At 38.8% G+C, this 10,000-nt stretch overlaps 1 protein-coding gene across 1 annotated transcript in view; it reads right to left on the bottom strand.

The window, feature by feature from the left end:
- Positions 1-9,641: 9,641 nt before the first annotated feature.
- The window catches only part of LOC138004134 (NFU1 iron-sulfur cluster scaffold homolog, mitochondrial-like), a 16,039-nt gene continuing 15,680 nt past the window's right edge, over positions 9,642-10,000 (bottom strand). The window contains exon 9 of the mRNA XM_068850564.1: positions 9,642-10,000. This exon is cut by the window's right edge and continues 220 nt beyond it. The gene's annotated coding sequence lies outside the window, so the exon portion shown is untranslated.

Consider the following 10,000-nt stretch of genomic DNA (forward strand, 5'->3'; position numbering starts at 1 on the left):
TTCGTATACACACAATCTTCCTTTGCACTTGGTATTAGTAACATTCCGCGCAAAAATGTATTTCATTATGATCGATTGATAAAGAAGCTGAAAATGAAGTAACACAGAAAGAGCAAATAAAGCGGCCTCTAAGTGGCGCATTGACAACGACGCTTGGACCGTGCGGCGCTTATCTTTGAGAAGACAATGATGGGGAAACAGCTTCAGTTTCAACAGTTTCAACACTATGCACAAATTTCTGGGTTGTTTTACCGAGTTTGTCTGCTAAATGTCTTGTAAAAGCACACACAAAATCATTCACTTTTGTTTACGTTCTTTCTCAAAGGATCCTTATGACTACCCGAAATGCTTCGATGCTGTTATACGTCCCTTTAACTACGAAATCGAAAATAATTTATGCCTGTTACACGTTGTCAAAGAGCGGAAATCGAAATGTTTCGACTATGTTTAGGTTTCGAAACTTGGCTCTTTTCTATAAACGATATTTGCCAAAAATTTGATGCACATAGACTACATTCTTTATTTGTCGAGTCCTTACATTTTTTAGGTCCAAGTTCGAGATGGAACTTGCACCATCACGACAACCCTGCTGGAAACAGAGCAATCGGTTAGGTTAGGTTATTTGAACATTTACTGCAACTCTGAGTTTCATGCTTCTTGCGAAGCAATCATCAGGCAACTGCCAGAAATAACGGTTACAATCACAGAAATTTGAAATACAGAACAACGGATACGTACGTGACGTCTAGGCATGTCATTGCATCTTTACATTTTTTAATGAGCTGTCATCGTGTTGTAGACATGTTAGGAAATTCATGTTAAAAAATGTAAAGATGCAATGACATGCCTAGACGTCACGTACGTATCCGTTGTTCTGTATTTCAAATTTCTGTGATTGTAACCGTTATTTCTGGCAGTTGCCTGATGATTGCTTCGCAAGAAGCATGAAACTCAGAGTTGCAGTTCAAATAACCTAGCTCTTGGAGTATAAATATTCCTAGCTCTAGCTCTGCTATTGAGCACTTTATAGTAGATGAGGATTTCTTTCCACTTTTTTGGTTATATATATATATATATATATATATATATATTGATGAGAAGAAGAAAGGTGTAGCCATGCCTCGATAGATAATGTAATGAGGAATAAACTTCTTGAGGCATATATGTTTGTAATCGGTTTAATACTTCAAACGTTTCGCCGTTTAGAGCTTCGTCAGTGAATGAACATTATGAATAAAAAACTTAGTACAATAGTGGAAAGTCAAGGCTCATTAATTTGATGGTGTTAAATTAATCTAGATTTAGAGTTCGTCCAATGCAACCATTCATGACGTTCTCATGCTTGCGGATTTCTAGCGCTTCGAAGATTTTACCACGACATCCGCACGCGAAATTTCTCTCTGAATAAAGCCAAAAAATAAAAAAAATAGTTTTTTTGTGTGGAAAGTTTGGATCAATTCCGACGATTTGGATCAAGTGAAAAGGCAAGAAATGTTTTTGTGATAAGCCAACGTCTGTCTGACCACAAGGTATTACACAACGCTACACGCCTCGTTGGCTATTTACCATCTCATATCCAACGCGCGCTCATGGAATAATTGTTAAATACACGAAATAATTATCTTGTAATAATTCTAATGTTACACTCACTATGGCTGAAGATGATGTTTGAAACATCGAAACATGTTCCTAAAACTCAAACGTGTGGTTGAATTTTTAAAAATATTAGTAACACTTGTGCTATCCAAACCATTTATAAAAGTAATTAATGAAAAGAATTGTGTTGGGTTGCGCGTGTTTGTCGTTGTGGTGTAGTGGTGAAGACACAGCTCAGGACTGTCAGTGCACAGTACAGTTCTTTGTTCTCTAACTTCAAGTTGTTGTAGTGTTGAGACTAAATGGATCAGTGTATAAATGCAGAAACCAATAAGTGATATGAAACAATAAGAAGATGTGTTGAGATGCGCAAGACAGAGCTTGAGGGAAGGTATAGGTGTTTTCAATCCTAACTAGGTAGAGTGCATATTCAACCTAGGTAAAATGCGGACCACGAATTTAACCTATAAGGTAAAAACGAATTCAACCTGAGAACGGATTTGACCAACAAAATATGTACAATTTTCAAACAATAAGAGACTAATTATCTTTAATTAGTTTAGTTTAATTCTTGGAAAGAGTTTAATTACAGTACGACGCGCCTTACCGCGGCCACCTAACTAAGCTTTTTTGTTACAAATTGTCCACCAATCAAGATGTGTGAATTTGATTGACAGTCACACCTCTTTGCAAAGTTCGCACACTTGTAAGTTGAACACCGTTGCGTGGCTTATTGAGTTGACGTATTAACACGTAATTGTCAAATGTGAAGGTTTGTTGGGTGGTAACGGTATGGCGCGTTGCACTGTAAATTCGTCTCAAATTCCAGTTTTTTGGCTCCGAGTTTCCTCAAATTAGCAAACGTTTAAGTTAACTGTATGATGAGGTACTAGGCCTAATATTTATATTTTTTAGTCCTACTTTTTATTAGACAGTCGAACAATACGACAATTGCCACAACTCCGAAATACAAGATCTTTCCAGGAACTTTATCAAGAACAGCCCCTGGTGCAGATACACACATGCACATACATACATACATACATACATACATACACATATACATCAACTTTATTTATCTCGAAATTCAGTGTAGGAAAAGTTAGTGTTTTATCGAAAACGTGACTATCGAACCAAAAGACATAACAGCAAACAATTCCTTACAAACTTTAATATATTTGATGGAACAATCTTAGCATGCATGCATTTCCACAGATATTCCTTTACACTAACTTGAATAAAGTGTTTGCAATTAAAAAAAAAGAGAGAGAGAAGTCGGACAAAAATTTAAAACCCTCAGTTTTAAAATGCTTGGTAAACACATATTCATCAGTTACCTGAGCGAAATCTAACAACTTTCATGTCATTAAGAGGAAAAACCTGAACTGGCTCCGAGCGAGATCTACAACGAAATAATGAAAACAGAGCTCTCTTGAACTGTGGCATTTTAAATGCATATAACAATGGATTTACGAGAGAGTTTGCGTAAAATAAGCAATATAGAGGATATTACATGGCCGCGCGGGGATACGAATTTTATCTTCGAGTGCTGCAAGTATCTCTCACGAGTGAGCGAAGCGAACGAGTGAGAGATACTTTCAGCACATTCAGCATATTGATGAAATGTCTAGATTTAAAACAACTTGTTTTATTCATTTTCGAAATGATGAAAAATTGTTCACCAACCACTAAAACACGCATCTTGTGTAACATGAAACAAGATATGAAAGTTATGAAAAACAAATCATGATAATGTAAAATTTGCAATAAAAATGTTAATGTAGTAGAGAAGAATTATATTTAAGCACAAAAGTATCGTACAATGAAGAGGAAGCTCGCCTTTTATCGGCTAATCGTGTTCGTTACCATGACGACAGCGATATCCTCACATGTGAAAGATAAAAATGATACGTTCACTGCGCGCGGTGAAGATATGATTTTTTAGTAAAAGGAGAAATCCTGGTATTTCATCAATATCTATATAATAAATAGAGAATACTTTAAATGGAACCTTGTTTGACTCTTATGAGAAATGGTTTCTAACGATTTGCCTGAAGAAAGGTAAAAACAAATAGAGACAATTCCACAGGGCAGCAGTAGTATTGCCGATACAATTGTTACAATGAACAGTGTCTTGGTAAGTTTTCTTTCTCTATTGATGGCACATTGATGTTGAGGATGAGTTCCAAAGTAAAGTTTAATAACGATGGACGAGTAAGAAAGAGGGATAATTAAAAAAAGACCAATTAGGGACAAGACGTAGGCGAATTTCAGGGGATGGAAAAAAATGATGGCTGTATACAGGGCAGCTGTAAACCAAACACCCGTAACAGCTGCTCCAAACATCCTTTTTTTGATGAGGCGATGCTTGAATGGACGAAAAGTTGCGTGCATCCGCTCCAAAGAAATAGCAACAAGGCTTGTTACAGAAGCTGCTGGAAAGAAGTACCTCAAACTTGAAAAAACTTTTGGGATCTCAAATGTCCAAAAGGAACAATCGTTACCCAATACCAAAAGGTCAACGATCAAGCATGTCTGCAACAGCCAGGCTGATCACCAGGTACATGCTACCCTTGCGAAGGATTCGCTCTTTTAGAAAAATAATGATTGCAAGGGTATTCATAATCACGATAGAAACAGCTTCGATGTTAAGTACTGTCAGCCAGGCAATGCACTCGGGTGAATAAATGGGCACGAAATTTGGAGTCACTGTTCTGTTTTGGTGATGAGAATCATTGGCCATCTAAGTGAAGAAAGAAAACGACGATTAGAACATTAGGATAGTTTGTGATTGGCTAAGGAAAATGCAGTTTTTAGGAAACAAAATACAAAAGAGACGAAAGAGGTAATTCAGTCAAAAAAATAGGTAACAATCCAAGCATTCTGATTGGCCAATGGTCACAGATAGCCAATCAAATGTCAGTCCTCTGTACAATTATCATCAGTTTTCTTTTTATTTTCTCCCTGTATGTTATCAATAAGTAGCCAAAAGGTTTTTTTTTTTCGGACAATTTGAAAAAGTAAACACTGGTAAATTGAAAACCTCTCGGCTCGTGCATTTTAGTTGGTTTTCAGAATAACTTACAAGCTTTTCTTGTCCCAAATTGAACGAAAACATCGTGACTATTCGTATACACACAATCTTCCTTTGCACTTGGTATTAGTAACATTCAGCGCAAAAATGTATTTCATTATGATCGATTGATAAAGAAGCTGAAAATGAAGTAACACAGAAAGAGCCAATAAAAGCGACCTCTAAGTGGCGCATTGACAACGACGCTTGGACCGTGCGGCGCTTATCTTTGAGAAGACAATGATGGGGAAACAGCTTCAGTTTCAACAGTTTTAACATTATGCACACATTTCTGGGTTGTTTTACCGAGTTTGTCTGCTAAATGTCTTGTAAAAGCAGACACAAAATCATTGACTTTTGTTTACGTTCTTTCTTAAAGGATCCTTATAACTACCCAAAATGCTTCGATGCTGTTATACGTCTCTTTAACTAAGAGATCGAAAATAATTTATGCCTGTTACACGTTTGTCAAAGAGCGGAAATCGAAATGTTTCGACTATGTTTAGGTTTCGAAACTTGGCTCTTTTCTATAAACGATATTTGCCAATAATTTGATGCTTTGATGCATATAGACTACATTCTTTATTTGTCGAGTCCTTACATTTTTTAGGTCCAAGCTGGAGATCATAAAATTCCGCTTATATGTTGCCGGTAAAATCCGTCTTTGGGTTGAATCCGTTTTAAGCTAGGTTAAATCGGTAATCCTCATTTTACCTAGGGTGAATACGCATTCAGATTGATTACAGAAACTTTTTCGGAGTCTAAACATTAGGGTCAGGTTACCGAAATTAGCTTTGGTGTTTATTTAACAATTAGACCCGTAGCCCGCAAGGTCAATAGCCCATGAGGCCAAACAGCCCATGGACTGTTCTAACTCTGACTTGTGTGTCAAAAGCACAGGCCTGGGGGGGGGGGGTTGCTGCTTTGAGACTTTAACTGCAGTTAGAGTTTGTGGCCTTGTTTAGTGTGACTTTACAGTGTAGGATGCCTTGGCAATTTTTCCTGGACCAGTCTAGGCCTGAATGATAGTTTGCCTTTGATCACCAATTAGAGTAAACCAACAGTGTGGCGTGGGGTGGTGATTGGCAGTCATGTCTGACCAAAGCACAGGGGTGGGGAGGGTAGCTTTTTTTAAACTTTGTGACGGCAGCAGAATTGGCTTGGTTTCACAATTTCTTCAGGCACGTTTTGAATGTTTTTCTACTCAATATAGTTTCATATGGACTTTAATACAGGTCTGTTTCGTAGACCAACAAGGAATTGGACCACTCATCAGTTAAAATTCCATGTACACTGTAGCATCGCTGGGGTTTATATACATCAGTAGCGTGATCGTTACAAGATTCAAACTTGGGAAACAATAGTAAAAAGGCATTTGTAAATTTATGATTGGTTCTTGAGGATGCGATTGAACCTAAGGAGAAAATTTCGCTTATGCCTGCAAGTCGATACGAGTTCATTATGTTTGTTGAGCGTTGCCATGTCCGGTTTATACAGAATATAGAATTTCTCGGTACTACATAGATTACATCGTTTAGTAAGGTTGCTATAAGATTTGGCCTTGGCTAGAATTTTCCAGGAGATTGCGAAGTCTTTCTTTTGATGTTTTAGCTGCCATAGATGTTTGCTCAGTTCGATGTCATTCTTTTTACTTTCGTTTTTGAATGACATTTGGTGGTTTCGCCATCTCGTCTTGAACTCAGTGGCGGTGAGGCCGACGTACGTCTCCGTGCTTTCGGCGGTCGTGATAGTGGCTTGATACACCATATGAAACTATATTGAGTAGAAAAACATTGTTATTACCGCTCCATTATTGTTGAGCACTGTTCTGGATTTATCAGTGTGGAACTCACCTGAAGTTATATTATACACCAATAGATATATATTTAACAATTATTCCATGAGCGGGCGTTGGATATGAGATGGTAAATAGCCAACGAGGCGCGTAGCGCCGAGTTGGCTATAACCACTCTCATATCCAACAAGCGCGAATGGAATAATTGTTTTATTAAATTCCTTAAACTCCAAAAGTTTAGAAGTACGAAATACGAGCGAAAAAAGCGAGAAAATCCTAGCGAAATCGAAAAAAGTTGATGAAGATGCGATGTTGTGTAATACCTCGTGGTCAGACAGACGCAGGCTCATCACAAAAACATTTCTTACCTTTTCGCGTATCTCTAAGCTTCGAAAGTGATCCAAACTTTCCACAAAAACGTTTTTCTTTTGCTTTATACCGAAAGAAATTTGCTTTCTGGCGTAAACGTTTTTAGTGTAGCAACGCTAAGCGCAATCATTTACCATATAAGGTCAAACTAAAGTATATGAGCTGATAACCGAGATTGAGTGAACCTATCAGAGCACGAGAATTTCATTATCCGAGGTTCAGGATTTAATAATATATATTAGCACACCCGACTAGTAACCAGGGGGACGCGGGTTCGATTCCCACTGACGGCACATATGTTTTTCATTCAAAAAGGACCAGTCAGTAGTAGTTCACTGCTACTGGCTAGTGACTAAATTGTTGGATTTCCGGCCTTCTTCATACACACAAAAATATATACTGATTGCTCTGTTGCCAGGGTTGTCGTGATGGTGCAGTGGTTAGCACACCCGACTAGTAACCAGGGGGGACGCGGGTTCGATTCCCATTCACGGCACATATGTTTTTCATTCAAAAAGGATCAGTCGGTGGTAGTTCACTGCAACTGGCTAGTGACTACATCGTTGGATTTCCGGCCTTCTTCATACACACAAAAATATATATGTTTATTATAACTGACATTGAGCCTGATGGTTACATGAAAGGAAAAGTTTCAAGCAAAATAGAATCATGCTCCCTAACGTCCAGACCCTGTCGATTCTGCAAGGGTAACAATCTCGACCCCAGAGCTCTTCTCTTGACTAAGGGAATGAATAGCTCTTCTGGGGAACCCTGAAACAAAGTGTCTTCTCATTGGTTTTCGTGAAGAACCATCAAAAGCGACTCTAATTGGTGATCATGAATCCATGTTAGCGCGAGGGAGTGAGCAGGCGCCGTAAGGTTCAAATAGCCAATTTTTAGGCTATAAGAACCCTACGGCGCATGTTCTCCTACATAAAATGTCCCAGAGCCTTGAGTCGATCTGAGGCTCTGGTGACGACAGTGAAAGGGTACTCACCAAGTGAGCAAATGAAGTTACCCCGAATAACACATATTGAGATAGTAACACTGGACAAAAACCACCCTTGTCTTTTTCCACAACTCGCACTTAAGCAAGCCATGACGGCCTACTATGTAACGTAATGCCCGTATCACATAGAACACTGGCGCATTTGCGCATGTACAGAATAACGGCAGCTTGACAACTAGAACCCGTAATGGTACCTCTGGACCCCTGTACCTGTGCGTCGTACCACGGCGATTAAGCTCGGGATTTCGACCCGCGTGTCGCTGATACCAGTCTTGGAATCATTTGCTACTCTCGGACACCTCGAATCCCTTTTGGCACAATTCATCATTATCATTATTTATTGGCCTTGATATTAAAAAGAATTTTTACAGAGTAAAATATGTTGTTAGGCGAGGAGACCTAAAGACATCACCACGCTTATAGGAGAGACCGCCTCGACATCACAATTTAATAAGAAATAAGGGCCGTCAAGGTGTACAGCTAGGATAATTCAGTAACTGTTTAAGTTAGGGAGGGGAGGGTGGCCTCATGGTTAGTGCGCTCGACTCCGGATCGAGTGGTCCGGGTTCGGGGCCTGGCCGGAGACATTAGGGCCGTTTATACGAGAGAAAATAAGCCGCGGCTTACTCTGGCCGCGGCGTACATAATACACAAAAGGAATTATTTATACGAGTATAAACTCCCAGACCAGGATAAGCCGCGGCTTGAGAAAGTCGTGAACTTAGATTTTGTGCCATTTATACGGGGTGTTCGCGTCTTATGTAAGCCGCGGCTTATTTTCTCTCGTATAAACGGCCCTATTGTGTTGTGTTCTTCGGCAAGACACTTTACTCTCACGGTGCCTCTCTCCACCCAGGTGTATAAATGGGTACCGGCGTAATGCTGGGGGTAACCCTGCGATGGACTTGCATCCCATCCAGGGGGGAGCATAAATACTCCTAGTCGCTTCATGCTACGGAAACCGGAGATAAGCGCCGGCCTTAATGGGCCTTCAGGCTCGTAACAGAGACTTTATCTTTTTTACCTTAAGTTAGATATGTCTATAGACGGCCACGTGGAGTTACAATAAGTTATATAAGGATAAATTAATGTAATACAGCATGAGTTTGGTATTACAAGGTAAGTAAAAACGTGTTTATAAGTTTATATACTTCCAAGTATGATGTTCATCTAGATCTAGATCATCTAGTTGTCTAGATACACCCCAATAAATTTAGTTACATTGCTGTGTATGTGAGATAGACATCCAAAGGAGAAAGAAAAACTGTGGTTGAATTTCTTCAGACACGGCCTAAAGATAACAAAACTTGTCCTTTTGATATTAATCGAAAGCTTGTTAAATCTTAACCAAACATCAATATTTTGTAATTCATTATTTGGCACATTCTCTACGATAAAAGATCGTATCATCAGCAAAAAGTAGAAACTCTGTTAATTTGGAAGCTTCGGGAAGATCATTTATGTAAAATATGAAAAATAAAGGGCCTAAGACGGATCGTTGATGATTTCATTGGAAATACATGCAAACCGCTCTAAATATGGCACTTTCCTTCAGTATAAACGCTCTGCGGGCTTACGGACCTCATTGCGCTAATCACGTTTTGACCACTTTTTTGAAGCACTATTTTTCATTTCGAGCTCACTTGGGCACATTTCACATTTTGAAAAAGAATTGCGCTCTTCTTTTTCGTATTCTGGTATCAACCAGCAAAGAAAAAGCCTTGATCAGAAGAAAACTCGGCTCAGAGTTCACTTCTGCAAACAAGTAATTTAAAGGTGGATCTTAGTTATTCTTCACGTACGAGTCAAACCCACTTTTAATTGCTTTTTAATTCGTGGAGTCTTAAGGGACTTTTAGGGCACAAGTGAATGAAAAACAAAAACAGCAGCAACATTGCATTCAAATTCGATTACTTAATCTGGCTTCCTAGCATTTTTAGCTCAGTAGTTATTTCAGGAAGTAGGTCAGTACCCTGCACATAATAAGTTCAATGTGATTTAACTCTTTGTGAATTAACTGTAATATTTCTTTTGCTGTGGTTACAATAAAGTGTTGCTGTTCTTTTTTTAGTAAAGTTGAATTGTTTCTTTACTATAAGGTGTTTTCAACACCCAAAATGAATATCAAGTCCTGGTCGAAATTCCGGGCGCCCCCGTA

The sequence above is a fragment of the Montipora foliosa genome, chromosome 5, assembly GCF_036669935.1.
Source record: "Montipora foliosa isolate CH-2021 chromosome 5, ASM3666993v2, whole genome shotgun sequence".
In the NCBI taxonomy this organism is placed as follows: domain Eukaryota; kingdom Metazoa; phylum Cnidaria; class Anthozoa; order Scleractinia; family Acroporidae; genus Montipora; species Montipora foliosa.